This window comes from Gopherus evgoodei, chromosome 7 (assembly GCF_007399415.2).
Source record: "Gopherus evgoodei ecotype Sinaloan lineage chromosome 7, rGopEvg1_v1.p, whole genome shotgun sequence".
Taxonomy (NCBI): domain Eukaryota; kingdom Metazoa; phylum Chordata; order Testudines; family Testudinidae; genus Gopherus; species Gopherus evgoodei.
In genome coordinates this window covers 120,794,603-120,810,979 of record NC_044328.1, presented here as the reverse complement: position 1 = coordinate 120,810,979, position 16,377 = coordinate 120,794,603, and the positions used below count along the sequence as shown (strand labels likewise).

Here is a 16,377-nt window from a genome sequence, read left to right as displayed (position 1 = left end):
ACTAACTCAGAGGGAATTAGTCTTCAATCATTCCTTACTAAGGAGAAGAAAAAAAAAAAAAAAAAAAAAGAGTCCCTATTGATTTCATTGGGAATTTTGCTGGTATAAAATACAGAGGAAAGACCTAAGGATTTGATCGTAAACAGGACTGTTGTAAATTATTTAAAATAAGCCTGGAGGAAAATCTTCCCTAGCCCAAAGAGTAATTCCACATGGAAACAAATAGAAGGGCAACATGTTTTTTTAAAGGGAAAATAATCAGGTTGCAGTTTCTTTCATTCATAAAATTTTGTTGTTTTCTCCTCTTCAGCTTTGGTCATTTTTTTTCTCAGAACAGCAGCAGTTGCATTATTGGTTTTGTCAGCGCTTCAGTGGTAACAATAAAAAGCAAAGACCTCAGACATCATTTCTGACTGCAAGAGGGTCAGATCCTGTTGCCTGTCAAGTCAACTGGGCACTGACACTTTGATCATTCAGTTATGGGGCCATGCAAGTACCTGCCTAGATAGAAAAACATCTGCCACTAACTTCACCATGAAGAGAATCAGGTTCAACGTACATCATTCATACCAAAGGAACCCAAAATGCTTCAGGGACTGCACTGTGTCCCTGAAGCATGTTATCAATAAAAGCTGAGGGGTATCTCAGTTGCAGTCTTCTCCAAGGAGTCTTCCCCTCATAAACAAGTCTAGGCAAAGATATATACATATCTTGATTTGAGAGCTCAATCCATGAAGATTTAGAACAACAGGGCTTGGAAGCAATACTGAAGGGACACATCCAAAAGGGCTGGCAGAATGCCCACAACCACTGGAAGTTACCACTTTTATGTTAAAAAACTCCTCAGCTAGTTGATGGCTGCCCAACCATGCAGAACAGACCTTGTCCATAACTATTTACAATGGTTATTTTCCTGACAAACAGTCCTCAGCTAAGTTTGTTCATGCACTGAAATCATGAAAAAAAACAACTACTCTTAAAAAGCTCTGCTGGAAAGGAATATTAATGGAATATAAAGGCATTTCAGTTGCATACTGTCCCCCAAAGGGCTTTATCGGAGTGATGGTATAATGAATGTGTCCCCGTGCGAGTAACCTAAGTCTCATGTTTTCCTACTGAAGGAATCCTTCAGACTCCTTTCCAACCACGTGTAGCAGAGCTAGGATTAAGGGTCTTATCCTGCATTCCTTGAAGCCAAGAGCAAAACTTCCAGTAGCTTCTAGTATGAGAGTAGCCCATGACCAGCTCAGAGAACTCTCTCAAGTTTCTCACTGTGCCCCCAGGTCTGTGTATTGTAAGCCATGGTACGACTATGTCTACCAAACTAGGGTGCCTTTCTACCATTGTGTGACTGACATATCAGGGTACAATCCAGACCAATGAGTAACTGCTTCACCCTGCCCTTTAACCTTGGGTGCCCTTTACAAGCCTTGCTGCTCAGAAACAGCCTCCAGCAGGCGAGTCACTCTCAGCGTCTGCGTGTGCGCTGCAGCCAGCCAGCCACATCTAGGCTCTTACCATCCTTAAAAAATTACCACAGGGTGACCCCAACACACTCCTGGTCTCAGATTTCCCCCCAGAAACATATATCCTGTACTACCCAACCCTCTCCTGGAAAGTCTGTTATTTCTTTAAGGGAATAATATGCACCAGGGATTTGGAGCAATCAAATTTTTGAATTGCTCCGCTCCAGCTCCGGGCATAAAACCTACTGGTCCATACTCTAGCTCCGGGCTCTGCTCCAAAACCGAGAAATGCACACAACTTGTTACCGTAAATGGGAGTTACCCAGACACTTCAAGTTGCACACACTGGATTAGATAAAAACAATAAAACAAGTATATTAACTACAAAGAGATTTTAAGTGAGTACAAAAAATGAGGCACAAAAGTCAGAAGTGGTCACAAGAAAAATAAAAGAAAATGCTTTTTAGAGCCTAACTTGACAAACGATATTAGATTCAAAGCAAAGCTCTCCTACCACATGCTTACAGCAGTTTGACCAAACTCTTCAGGCCAGGACCCCTCCCCCAGAATCCAACAGTTGCTTCCTTTGTCTCTTCAGGTGCTATGAATGTGATGGGCAGGGAGTGTAAGAGGGATCCCTTGAGATGTTCGCCTCTCTTTTTTATAGTTACAGTCCCCCTCTTGAAAAACTTCCAGGAGACAAATCTATGTGGAAGGATGTTCCTTACTGTTTTTTTCTACCAGTTTGAAGTTCCTTTGTCTTCCCTTCCTGCTTGATTCTGTTTACTGCTTAAATGCAAGTCAAGCAGAGCATACATTCCTTTATTTAAATCAGACCTGTTCACCAACTTCTGTTTTGGCACGGCTGTGGGGTTTAGAACGTGTATTAACAACTTTGTACAGGGGAATCTTAACTCCACACACAGTGTTCCCGCACATACTTTTACCAGGACAATACTGACTAGCAAATTATGAGTTTTCAACTGATACCTTACATAACATACTTTGTACAAAAGATTATTACAATAGTGTGTTAGGTGTGAAGACCAGGATAAATTCTGTTACAGTGACCTCTGTCTCTTCTGACCTGACATAGTGGTTCTCTGTCATGTGAATGTCCTGGTGGGAGTAGTTATCCATCTCTTAAGGATACCTGAATTAATATAGGCTACATAGGAGAATTTTTGTCTCTTTCGAATGGAAGGTTTTCCAGTTGACACTGATTTTTTCCTAAAATATGTCTGCATATTTGTAAGACTCAACTTACTGGCTGCAAACTTGGATTTTCTTGATAAATAAAGGCCGGCGGTCATGGTGGAAGTCTATTTTGATGCCCTCTCCCATTTTAGTTTTCCTGAGATTCACCGCAGCTGCCATGGCTTATACTAAAAATGTCACTGGTCAAAAGGGAACTTGTAACAAATGCACATCAGAAAGGCTCATCCCTCCATCAACCAAAGGTATTTAATAAGGCTACTAAAGGCCTCTGCTTCTTGATCTTCCTAATACCGGGCAACCAAAGGGCTCACTAGACAGAAGTGCACTCAACTGAAAACGAAGAATGTTCTTGTCTCAAATGCTTAGTTGACTGATACGTCGAGGGAAAATCCTTTTCCTATTAGAGATAGAATTCCTGGAGATAATATAAAATTTACAGCTTCTGGCAGTCTGGAAAGCACCAAGATTACACATTCCTCAGGGCACCCACATACAGTACTGTTCGACAAGTGCCAGAAGAAAGTCAACCTGAAGGTACAAGCACATTCTCAAGACTGAGAAAAGCAGGCTAGGTCCAGAGGCAAACAGCCTCAGGGAAGACAGATCCTTAAGAGCCAGCTTCAGAGCCCAGGTGCCGTGTCAGCCTCTGGCCAACAGGCATCCAGTAACTGTGAACCTCCACCCCCCTTCTAGCTACTAGAAGAGAGAAAGTTTTCCATTTTCTCTTCCATTTACAGTTTCCTGGCTGCTGTTGAAAGAGTAGGAGTCTGCACTTCTCTAACTTTCTCCCAGCCCCCTGACTGCTGGAAGAAGGTGGGAAGAAGATGTTTCTGCTACATTATTCCTTCCACAGTCTCCATTTCCTTGGGCCCGCCCAGCTCCATGACAAGCACCAGTGTCCACCTCTTTTGCTGTTTATAGCTTTATCAGGCAGTAGCCTGAAGTGAGATCAATTTACAGCTGTCAATGCTGCTCACAGGCACTTCTATACAGCAAGAATGAAACAAAGTCTTGTCAGTTTCATTCAGCCATCACCTGGCAAAGCTTGAGCAGCAGTAGATCTACTGGAGCTGCTTGTTTGCAGACTCAGGAACACAGCATTTCTTTATAATTGGTAAATTTTCTTCACAGCCATAGAACGGCTAGAATTTCATTTTTTAAAAAAAGATACTTAAATCCTGCTGAAACTGATGCCTCGGGCCCTCACACTAGCAAGAGAAAGCATTTCATTTGCTACTGTAGGGTGGATTTTTCCAGCTCTGGTTTGAAACAATCAAAAATACTTGTCGTCTTTATGTCCTGTTCCCTACATGCCATTTCAGATATGACAGTGCCAAAAGGAAGTAATAAAAGCTCATGGAAATAAATCAGACTAGGGTTAGTATATTTAACAAGCCTGATTTCTTTCTCTAGTGTCCTAAGCTACTCCCTGATATTTAGCATTAGGAGGACAGAGAATAAATATTAGCTCTCACCTGTGTGCCTCCATACTTTCGTGACTTCTGTGCTTGGGTGGGAACTACTCTTCATCAATCAGAACGCAGGCCTCTCTGAACCCTCCAGACTTCAGAGGCTTTCAATATCTTTGCATTTTAACCCAAGATTTCAAGGACTTCATATATTGCATCCTTTAGCAGATAACACATTTTCTACGTTGACTAAAACGCCTTGTTACTTCCAATATATAATTTCAGTTATGAAATTAACACAGAAAACACAAGACAACATTCTGGTTCTAATACATTATTGTTTTATTAAAAATTTGCCATATATAAGTTAATACAAAAGTTTACAATGGTACATGAGTTTTACCTTGCCAATTCCATTTTGGCCACGATTCAGCAAGGTACTTTGGCATATGCCTACCTTTAAACATTTGTAATCCCACTGATTTATGGAATTACTCATGTGCTTAAAATGTAAGTACATGCTTATGTAGCTTGCTGAACTGGGGTCTTTGCTAAGGGCCATGCAATTAAAACCCTACTCACCATTTAAAATCTACTACCTTCACAGGCAGATATGTGCATAAAATAATTCCGTTAGCAGGCTCATAGGACGAATGGAAAACATCTACATCAAAGCAGATTTATCTGGGAAACTGTTGTAAGAAAATAAATACAGGTCATAACAAAGTTAAGTCTCATTCTATTCCACTACCAAAAAAATCTATATTAAGTTTTATAAATATAAAGCACTGAGATATACCATGAATTCAGCTAATAAGAAAGTTTACAATAGAACTTTCATTTTAAGCATGAAAAGATTTCTGTACTTAAAGGGCTCAAAATTCCCCTCTCTCAGGATGAGAAATGCCCCTTGATGCCCCATATCCTCCAGGACATAGCCACAGTGGAAATAATTTTCACAACTAATTTGTATATGAAGCAACACAGTTAACATTATCCAATGAATTTAGATCCACCTACACAGTATACATATATCTAGATAAACTGTCACCTTCAGCAGAATTCATTAAAATAATGTTATATCTTCTTTGTTAAACGTAATTTTTTTAATTGAAATTTAATCTTACCATATTATTTGGTAGATTTTTAATTGACATTTGTACTAATGCATTGGTAAGCATTACAGCTTTGTCTGAGGAATTTAAAACTAAATTTGACATAGAGATTGGCTAGCCACTGCTGTGAGGTGCCTGCTGGGAGCACTTCATCATCCTCCGAGCCCCTCCTGTGGATCATAGGTGGGGGACAATTCTTTCTTACAGTCATGAATTACATTACTAATATTTCATTACCACCACGCAAATGTCATGTTAATTTCTGATCATCATCAAGTCAGACAGTAGTTTCCACACTGGCAACTAGCCAATTAGCTCTGAAGAAAAATATTCAGGCAATTATATAACTTAAATTAGGTTAAGGACTCAAGAGAAAGCAAAATAAACGCTTGGAAAATACTTCGGAGATAAAATGTAAGTTGACACTGTCTTCGTGTGCTATAGTCGATGTTATACAATCTGATAGGCAGCTGCCAACATTCATAACTGTTTATTAAATCTAGCTTCTCTTTATGGTGGCATCTAAGATCTGTATTTTTACCAATATTAGGTTCATTGTGTTATGAAAAGACCAAAATACTTAGGATCATCTACACCAGCTTATAAAACATATTATGTAGTATATTAAATTGTTAAAATTACTTTTTCTCCTCAAGTAGAAAAGTTTCATGGATAGAAAGTTGGTTTTGCTCAAAGTGTTTAAGCCACTCATGTTTCACAGTAGTAAGGGAGAAAGATAGCACCTTAGTCCTAGAAGCATGCGCTGTTAAGACCTAGCCCAATAGCTAACTGGTTTGTCCTATACTCTGATGGGAAAAAAACAAGCTGAACTTCTGGCTTGGGGCTGAATTCCAAACTCCGTTTCCATGGTCTATGCTAGTATAACGTCATTGACTTCAGTAAATTTACTCCCGATATATACACTAGTGTGAATATGACCAGAAACAGAGCTATGATCCCTTGCTTCCCTGCCATCAAAGAAGCACTGTAAACATAAACCTCTACAGATAACTAAGAACCAGTTATGACAGACCCAAGTGATGTCCCATCTAGACTTCCTCTTTTGGAATAATGGCAGCTGTAAGGTAGATTACAGCACCCCTTCCTACATTGGGGGTGGAGGGAGAGGAAGAGGTCTGCTTTGAATGCTCATAAAACACAATAACTCTCTAAAGGATTCTAAGTAGCTGAAAAGGAAAGTAGCAGTTTTATAACTCTCCAATTAGCTTGGGGTTCAGACCACTGAACTGCACTGGGTGAAGCTGTGCGAAATCTTGCTGAAAATCCTGACTTTAAGCACCAAACCATTATTTTGATTTGTTCTGTTCTTAAGTCAATTTATTGGGCAAGCATGGTTATCTACAATTTAAAAAACATATACAGCACCAATTTCTTGACTTTAACATTCGTAAGATGAGCAATTTGTTTAAACCTTTACCATCTCTTTTGGTTTCATTTTCTTACGCGCTGCAATGAGGCAATTCACTGTTCTGGCTGCTTGCCCCAGATGATCTTTGCGTGCCATAAAATAGTACGCAAGTAGATACTATGCTTTAAAAAAAAGAACTCTTCTCTTCCAAAGGCTCTAAATATTCAGTCAACACAATTAGCAGGAATCACATTTTGTTACTCAATAAGCTGGAAAGTTCTAAAATCTCCTGGGTGTGAATGAATTCCTGACATCACCACAAAGGCTCAACGAGGGGGAAACCAGCAATAATATTTAAAGGTGGATCTTACTGCAACAGGGCAAAGGACTGCTCCTCATAGCTGTCCGCTAGCGGCTGATGAACAGGAAGATGGAAAAAGCAAGTCACCCTCACACCAGCCCCACCACAGTACACTGCCACGCATCTTTCCACCCTGAGCTAGAATTCTGGGAAAAGAATTAACAACACATTGATGTAATGATGCAACTAGAAGCTAGAAAAAAGATAAGGGTTAAATAAGTGTGTCAGCACCATGTTCTGGCAAACTGTTCCTTTGCCGATGGCTGCTCAGAAATGCCTGGCTCATTTTATGTTATTATTTTGCAGATTTTATTTTTAAACTGTTTAGGGAGCTGATTCTGTTCAGACACCTTAAGGCTATTTATTGTGTGACACAAAATTTTAAAGGAGGACTAAAAGCAGCCAGATTTTAAAAAAGATACATGGACATGCCTCTCTTTTGTTCAGTCCAGTGTTTGGAGAGAATTAATCATCCTGAATTTAATACTGAAGCTACTGAGAGAACTGGTCTCTAGACCACTTCTTCTCTACTCTGGATACTAGTTAACCACAGGTTTTCACTTTCATAATTCAACCTATACTCTCAAGAATAACATTTTAAAGTCTCCCAGTTTTCCTGGGTGTATTGCTAAGAACAGACACAGATAGTCCCATTACAGGTAATGCCACAGGGTTATCATAATAGCATATCCTATTGCATTTAGCCTGTGCAATGCTCAGAGAGGCCTAGATCTTTATTAAAAGTCTTTCACAGCAGGACTCAGACTCCACAAATTCTGTATTTATGGTTATTAGAGGAGATTTAAGTAAATACAGAAGGAGAGCTTTACTAAGGGAAAAAATATCTTCCACATAGCTATACAAGTTTTCTATGCCTGCTTTAATGGAAACTAATTTAATTAGCTAGCACCATCACTAAAATCAGTAGACCAGTTTGCTATGGACCACTGAGGATTTTCTTACCCAGCTAGACATCAGTGGAGAAATCTGGAATTGCTCCCCATTTTAGGATCTCAGTCACATTAGCAAGGTTGGTAATTTATCTATGACGAAACTGGTAGAACACACTCTCTCTCTCTCTCTCCTCTCTCTCCTCCCCCCACCCCACCCCACCCCCCCCACACACTTTGAAATGCCATATGGGCTTATTCAATGTTTACTACCCCAGTCGGTTAAAACTGAGCAGTTATTATAATCTCTGCTAAATGACATGGTAATTATGCTACCTCTGGAAAAAAATAAAAATGCACAGAACCTTTAAAAAAAAATCACAATTCCCTGATGTGTGAATTTCTGTGTTTTATAATCTTTGAATTGAAATGGGTTTTCCTAATACACAGAGGGATACTTATTAAACATGTGCCAGAAACTCAAATTTATTTTCAAGAAACAATTTATATCCCCATCTTCAATGCAATTTAATTACTCATATTTCCTGCTTTTAAAAGCCTCCTTATTCATAATCCTTTAATTTTCTTGCAAATAAAAGGATTCCTGTTTTCCTGACTTTGTCCCCCTTCCACCCCGTTCATAAGTAAAAGGCAGGACATGGGATGGGACTAAAGAGAAGAGGGATATGCCATGTGAGTGATCTCAGTTTGTCAGTGACTTTGGAACCCTGCTCTTCAGGCTGGTGGAGCTGTGGGGAAGAATTCAAAGTATTGGCTCCAATATTCTTTCTGCACCAACTGCCAGCCAATTCACAGAGTGGAACTGACAGCCCAGTCCCAAAAGGGGCCTAACCAGATTACTCCACAGCTACAAGTAAGGGGTCACAATGGGGACTGCATATGGACAACAACAGGGGCAAATGGCAACCTTACATTAACAGAGAAACAGGCACACCTCCAGCCTCACCCACTAGTTGACTCAGCTGTATCATGGACACCAGTGGAGAAACCAAGCTTGGTATCTAGGGTTTCACCTTGAATAAATGGAAAAACTGTGCACTACGGGATGCAAAACTAACAAGGCTGGTGTATGTGGTAAGACAGCTCTCATGTACCAGTGACATCATTTTGTCACTGGGATATAAGCGATGCAAAAAGGTGATAGCTAATTGTTTTCTGGTTATGGCTCCTTTGGAAGCAAAGCAATAACGATGCCATGGAAAAAGGCCTCTATGTAGCCATATTTAATTGTGATGTGCAGTGCCTGCAAAGCCGTTCTTAGACCATGCCTGTCTATATCAAACATCTACAACATCTTGCATTTTCATGTAAGCTCTGGAGTTTTTTTTCTATTATTAAATCAGATTCTTATATAATATTATACAGCAGAAAACTAGTGACATACTTTTAAGCACAAACAATACTAAAAAACAAAAAGCATACCAAGTAACAAGCGGGGGGAAAAAAAAAGCTACAGACTTGGGTTAGTTGACTCACCAGTTTTACTTGTGGGCATTACACATATTCACTCATGGCTCAGGGCAAATCTGGCAAGGGATCAAAACCCCTACCATGGGAAACATGTTCGGAAGCAGGAATCACTCAGAAAGTGGTTCTCAGGAGATTGACTGAAAGACAAAAAAACACGTTTTAAAAACTTCACTTAGCTAGAACTAAGCCCAAGCCCACCACTTCCCAGAACTTGAAAACAAAGAGGAAAATATAAATGCTGGAGGTGGGGAAAAACCCCTACTGAAATATTCTTGCAATAAATCAAATGTTAGTGCTGTATAAAGATTTTTTTTTTGGCTATAAATAAAATTGAAACTTAAGGTAGGAAGGCAGCATTTTTAAAAGGTGCTATTATTTCAAGTATCTAATTTATAAGTTTATGTTCATTTTCAATACCAAAATTAGTCAACACCCTAGCAGATGCTGTTAAAAAAACAGTGCTGTTTCAGGACTTTAAGAGATTTTAACCTACTTCTGCATTATCAAAATGAAATAAGGTCATTGAGTTTGTCAGATGTTTATCCTCCCTTTGCTCATTTCATCCTGACAGAACCTTAAAAAAACAAAATCTCTCTTTAGCCATAATCCTTCTTCCAAGGAAAAACACATAAAAACCTGTTTGATACCGGGGTGGGGGAGGAGAGGAGGTAAAATTTGCACACGGGATACTTCAGCAGTTAAGAAAATACAAATTTGTTTTTTTTCCCCTGCTAATAGTAACGTATTTAAATTTAAGCTTAGCTCTTAGTAAAATGACTGTTTAGTTAGTGTGTAGAGAAGAGTTACTTTGAAACCACTTTATATCTTCTTCATTAACAACGCATCTCATCCAGGCTGGGTAAAATCCTACTGTCCTGGAGCATGGTCCAAAGAGAAGCCTTATCTGGGTCTCATGCATGTATTAACTGCTGTCCTGAATTAATCAAATGCTTAAGTCCCATTGGCTTCAATGGGACTTAAGCACCCGCCTATATGCTATGTGGAAATAAGGTGTAAATTGTTAACAGTAAGGGCAGTTCATCTTCGCCACAACCTATGGTAAATTTGTTTCAGATTCTCCATCACTGGCAATTTTTAAAATCAAGGCTGGACTTTTTCTCAAAAAAGATCTGCTCTAGGAATTAATTTTGGGGACATTCTATGGCCTGTGTTATACAGGTCAGACTAGATGACCACAATGACCCCTTCTGGCCTTGGAATGCATCAATCTATTATTATTTTTCCTGAATCAGGGCCAGGGAAGTGAGAGTGTCAGCTTTACGGTCCAGATGAATGACATCAGGCAGAGCAGAACTGATCTGCCAGCCAGAGGAAGGGGGTCTGAGGGACTGAATAGACTACGGGGAGAGAATTCTACCTTATGTAACGCATCTAGTGCCTCACAGAGATATGCCCACCTGACATGGCTATCGTCATCCACTTCCACCTTTGAACCCTGCACTAGAGCTGTTTTAGCGGCTCACAGGCATTCCCTGGGCAGTACGGGATGTTGCTTGGGCAGCAGCATGACCCCAGCTTTCAAATATTCATGTGTTTAATTATTTTGGCAGGCTGCCAAAGTTTTCCTCTCTCAAACTTGAAGAAGAGTTCTGTGTAAGCTTGAAAGCTTGTTTCTTTCGCCAGACATTGGTCCAATTAAAAAAAAAACAAAAAAAACAAAAAAACCATTACCTCAACCTCTTTGTCTCTCGAATATCTTGGGACCAACAAGGCTACAACTACACTCCAAACCAAGTTTTCCTGAGGCACATCTGAGAGAGAGTTTTTATATCAGCAATACCTGAATGGAAGATCATGGAACAAAGAAAAAAGTACTTCCCTAACCAAAGGGATTTCTCCTTTCCCTGCTGCAAAAAATATTAAGGCTTCCATTTCTCATATAAAATGCATAGAAGCAGCAAACGTGTTACATTGTCCAGAAAGGCTCCTATTACTAGATTGCTCTGGATAACCACGAGTAGACCCTTAAGTTTGTTTGCAACCACTTACACTAAACATGACCTCAGTTTCAGAAACTCAGAAATACTCTGCATTACCTGCAGGCTAAAAGTGATCTTAATCTTAGGTCAAGCTATATTTTTTATATACATTTTCAAGGTTTCTTAAGGAAGTATTTCCGAAACACTTCAGTAATAAACCTAACTTTCCTATGTATCTGAGGGGTAGCCATGTTAGTCTGGATCTGTAAAAGCAGCAAAGAATTCTGTGGCACCTTATAGACTAACAGACGTTTTGGAGCATGAGCTTTTGCGGGTGAATACCCACTTCGTCAGATGCATGTAGTGGAAATTTCCAGGGGCAGGTATATATATATATATATATATGCAGGCAAGCTAGAGATAATGAGGTAGTTCAATCAGGGAGAATGAGGCCCTGTTCTAGCAGTTGAGGTGTGAAAACCAAGGGAGGAGAAACTGGTTTTGTAATTGGCAAGCCATTCACAGTCTTTCTTTAATCCTGAGCTGATGGTGTCAAATTTGCAGATGAACTGAAGCTCAGCAGTTTCTCTTTGAAGTCTGGTCCTGAAGTTTTTTTGCTGCAGGATGGCCACCTTAAGGTCTGCTATAGTGTGGCCAGGGAGGTTGAAGTGTTCTCCTACCTCATTATCTCTAGCTTGCCTGCATATATATACCTGCCCTTGAAAATTTCCACTACATGCATCTCACGAAGTGGGTATTCACCCACGAAAGCTCATGCTCCAAAACATATGTTAGTCTATAAGGTACCACAGGATTCTTTGCTGCTTTTACAGGTTTATTACTGAGCCTGTTGGATACACTGACAGGTCTGTAGTTGAGCTGAGCTTACATGCACTGCGTTGGTGCAGGATCTCTCAGGCTCCTGTTACTTTAATAGCTGAGCACCTCACAGCGTTCAGTGTGTTTTATCCCCCCCCCCCAACAACACCACCTCTGAAGCAGGAAAGTGCTATTATCCCCATTATACAGACAGGGAACCAAGACACAGAGTTCTCTAAGTAACCTGCCCAATGTCACAAGAAGCCTAGAGTGGATCAGGGACTTGAACTCATATCTCCCAAGTTCTAGGCTAGTGCCCTAACCACCAGATCATCACTCTACTTTAGAGCCCACGTCTAGAGACAGAATCCAAGGTGGCAAACATGAGACACCTAAGACCTGAAACCTGACAGTGGCTGGTTTCATAATGCTGTTTTTTTATTTCCCTTTAGGAGGATGGGGATCTAGATAGAAGAGAACACAACAGAACTGCTTGGCCTGAATGTAGTTGGTGCAGCAGTGAAAATGGACTTGTCAAATGGTGCGCAGGCCAAGATCCTCGCATTTTTGTGCACAGCATCAGCCACAACCTTGAACCCAACAAAAATTAACTTCAGAGTCTTAGAATTTATTTTTAAAAACACACTTTGAAAATGTTACTATTTAAGTTCCAAGAGACATCAAGCTCTTGCTGGGGTTTTGGAAGAAAATGCAAGTCATTTCAGGCGGTCTCCCACACATACATTAAGCTGGGAGTCAGACCAGAACCCTGGAGGTAATCATGCTCGTTCATTGTTTTCACTGTGGTAACTCCAAGAGGCCTCAACCAGGTTGGGACCATTCAGCACTAGGCATTGCAAAAACACATGAAGCAGACTTTTGAAAACCCCATCCATAGTAAACACAGTCTCTGCTTAAAGAGCTTACCTTCTGAAAAGGACAAGGTATAACAGGTTGGGAGAGGATGTAGCAGTAATCCTTGCCCTCAATGAAGTCAATGGCGGTTTTGCCACAGATTTCACTGAGGCTTGGTCTACACTACGCGTTTAACACAATTTTAGCAGCGTTAAACCGATTTAACGCTGTACCCATCCACATTACGAGGCCCTTTATATCGATATAAAGGGCTCTTTAAATCGGTATTACCATACCGGATTAGGGTTAGTGTGGCCGCAAATCGACGGCATTGGCCTCCGGGCAGTATCCCACAGTGCACCACTGTGACCGCTCTGGACAGCAATCTGAACTTGGATGCTGTGGCCAGCTAAACAGGAAAAGCCCCGCAAAATTTTGATTTTCATTTCCTGTTTGCCCAGCATGTAGCTCTGATCAGCATAGGTGGCAACACAGTCCCAAATCCAAAAAGAGCTCCAGCATGGACCGTACGGGAGATACTGGATCTGATCGCAGTATGGGGAGACAAATCTGTTCTATCAGAGCTCCGTTACAGAAGACGAAATGCCAAAGCGTTTGGAAAAAAAATCTACAGGCTACACAGTGCTGCGTGACGGGAAGCCAGAGACTCAAATGGACGCTCATGGAGGGAGGGAGGGGGTACTGAGGACTCCAGCTATCCCACAGTCCCCAGCAGTCTCCGAAAAGTATTTGCATTCTTGGCTGAGCTCCCAATGCCTGTAGGTTCAAACACATTGTCTGGTGTGGTTCAGGGGAATAGCTTGTCAATTTACTCCCTCCCCCCCGTGAAAGAAAAGGGAAAAATCATTTCTTGACTTCTTTCAATGTCACCCTGTGTCTACTGAATGCTGCTGGTAGATGCGATGCTGCAGCAGTGAAGAGCAGTATCTGCTTCTCTCCCCTCCCTGGTGGCAGATGGTACAATATGACTGGTATCTGTCATCACCATCAGCCCGTGAGTGCTCCTGGCTTACCTCAGATGAGGTCGGCCGGGGGCGCCTGGGTGAAAATAAGAATGATTCTCGGTCATTCCCAGTAGATGGGACAGAACGGCTGGTAACTGTCCTCATCATAGCAACCGGGGGCTGAGCTCCATCAGCCCCCTCCCTTTCCTGCGTAAAGAAAAGATTCTATACTGCCTGGACTGTCATAGCACCGGGAGGCTGCCTCCCCCTCATTTTATCTCACTAACAAGTCACTGTTTCTTATTCCTGCATTCTTTATAACTTCATGACACCAATGGGGGGGGGGGACACTGCCACGGTAGCCCAGGAAGGTTGGAGGAGGAGGGACGCAATGAGTGGGGTTGTTGCAGGGCACCCCCCGTGAATGGAATGTAGCTCATCATTTCTGCAGGATCTGACACGAAGCAGCTGTGCTCTGTGATACACTGCTTCTCTAGTACACTTGCCCCATATTCTAGGCAGGACTATTTTTAGAAACCATAAAGGAGGGATTGACTCGGGGAGTCATTCCCAGTTTTGCCTTTGCGCCCCCAGCCGACTTCAGCCAGGGGCACCCATGATAGCAGCAGACAGTACAGAACGACAGATAACCGTCATCTCACTGCCAATTTACACTGGCAGCAGACGGTACAGAACAACTGGTAACTTCTATCATGTAAAAGCAAATGAATGCTGCTGTGTAGCACTGGAGTATCGTCTCTGTCCGTGGCAACAAGTACACATATGGTGACTGTAAAAAAAAAAAACAAAAAAAAAACAAAAACTGAACGGGCTCCATGGTTGCCGTGCTATGGCATCTGCTAGGGCAATCCAGGGAAAAATTGCGCGAAATGATTGTCTGTCGTTGCTTTCCCGGAGGGAGGAATGACTGACAACATTTCCCCAGAACCACCCATGATAATGAGTTTTGCCCCATCAGCCGCTGGGCTCTCAATCCAGAATTCCAATGGGCAGGGGAGACTGCAGGAACTATGGGATAGCTACGGAATAGCTACCCACAGTGCAATGCTCCAGAAATCGACACTAGCATCGGATCATGGACGCACACCACCGAATTAATGTGCTTAGTGTGGCCGCGTGCACTCCACTTTATACAATCTGTTTTATAAAACCGGTTTATGTAAAATCAGAATAATCCCGTAGTGTAGACGTACCCTGAGGCTAGGATTTCACACAGAATGTTTTGGAACATGTTCACCATTCATAGATGTTATAAGCCAATCAGTAGCAGCAGTCACAGTAAATCGCAACAAGCTACCTGCCTAGCTCTTAGCAGAAGTTACTATTCTGCGCGCATCACAGCAGAGTGGAGCTTTAAGGAAGGATATGAACGAGGAAAAGGCTGATAGCAGGGAGATCCCCTCCTCACCTCCATGCTCGTGGAGCAGTCGGGCATGGTGTTTGTGGGAGAAACACAACTGGGCAACCATGACTAACACAGTAAGGTGATCAAAATATCATCATCAGTATATGCCTGACTCTTATTTGGAATATGTGGCAAAGCCACCAGATCACCTGCTTTTCAGGATATTGCTTCCGAGGGAAAGATTCTTCTCATTATGTTTCAGTGGCAGCTGCTGGTGCACAAGTGATTCTATCTCCCCCATCCCAGCTGGATTTTCACTAAAATCAACTTTTGTTCAAAAAAAGCCTGAAACTATATTTGATGTTGTTTCTACATCCTGATTAAAGGTGGGACTTTAATCCTTTCCATGCTCCATTACACTTCAAAGCGTATCAACCGCAATGAAACCGCATTAGACTATTACATCCAATGATTTTTCTCTCAGCCACACTATGCGCGCGCACACAAAATTTTGTATCAATTTTCAATGTATCCCTCCAAATAAAATTGTGTATGTGTGAACACAATTTTTTTAAAATCAGTTTTAAAATCACAATAAGTCATCTTTCCACCAATTAAGCTGTGAATACATCCCACCATTCTCAGCATTAAGCAAGAAGTACAATTAATTAAAACATTAAAGTATTTCAAAGAAGATACTGGAAGTGCTGAAACATTAATTGTACCATATACAATCTGTTTTCACAGAGATTTAAAAAACTATCATTACAATCCTGGGTACCATTGGAAAAAAAGATTAAAACCATCATCCTTTCCTATTTACATATTAAAACATACATTCCTGATAGTTAATATCCAGCTTGCTGACTTGTGAATCTGTTTAAAACAATACAGTGTCTGTAAAACGCATAGTCCAAAACTGGGATCTGTCCTTACAAATAATTACTGCATTCAAACAGGTTACAAGCAAAGATAATATCTACACCATTTTCTTGTTTGTTTATCTTCCCCCTTCAGCAATCCCCACTTTGCACAAGTGTCTAGAGGGAACCTGGATGGAGCAGCTGCAAGTTCCTCAAGGCCAAAGCCTAACAGTCAGGTTGTTTACCAAAC

At 41.1% G+C, this 16,377-nt stretch overlaps 1 protein-coding gene across 12 annotated transcripts in view; it reads right to left on the bottom strand.

The window, feature by feature from the left end:
- Window positions 1-16,377, bottom strand: part of FOXP1 (forkhead box P1) — a 507,886-nt gene that overhangs the window by 432,531 nt on the left and 58,978 nt on the right. For 11 of the 12 annotated variants that reach the window (XM_030568517.1, XM_030568515.1, XM_030568514.1 and 8 more), the window contains one exon: window positions 9,326-9,456. The gene's annotated coding sequence lies outside the window, so the exon portion shown is untranslated. Of the gene's footprint in view, window positions 1-9,325; window positions 9,457-10,737; window positions 10,758-16,377 lie in introns of those variants that run through there. The other variant, XM_030568520.1, reaches the window with a different exon arrangement.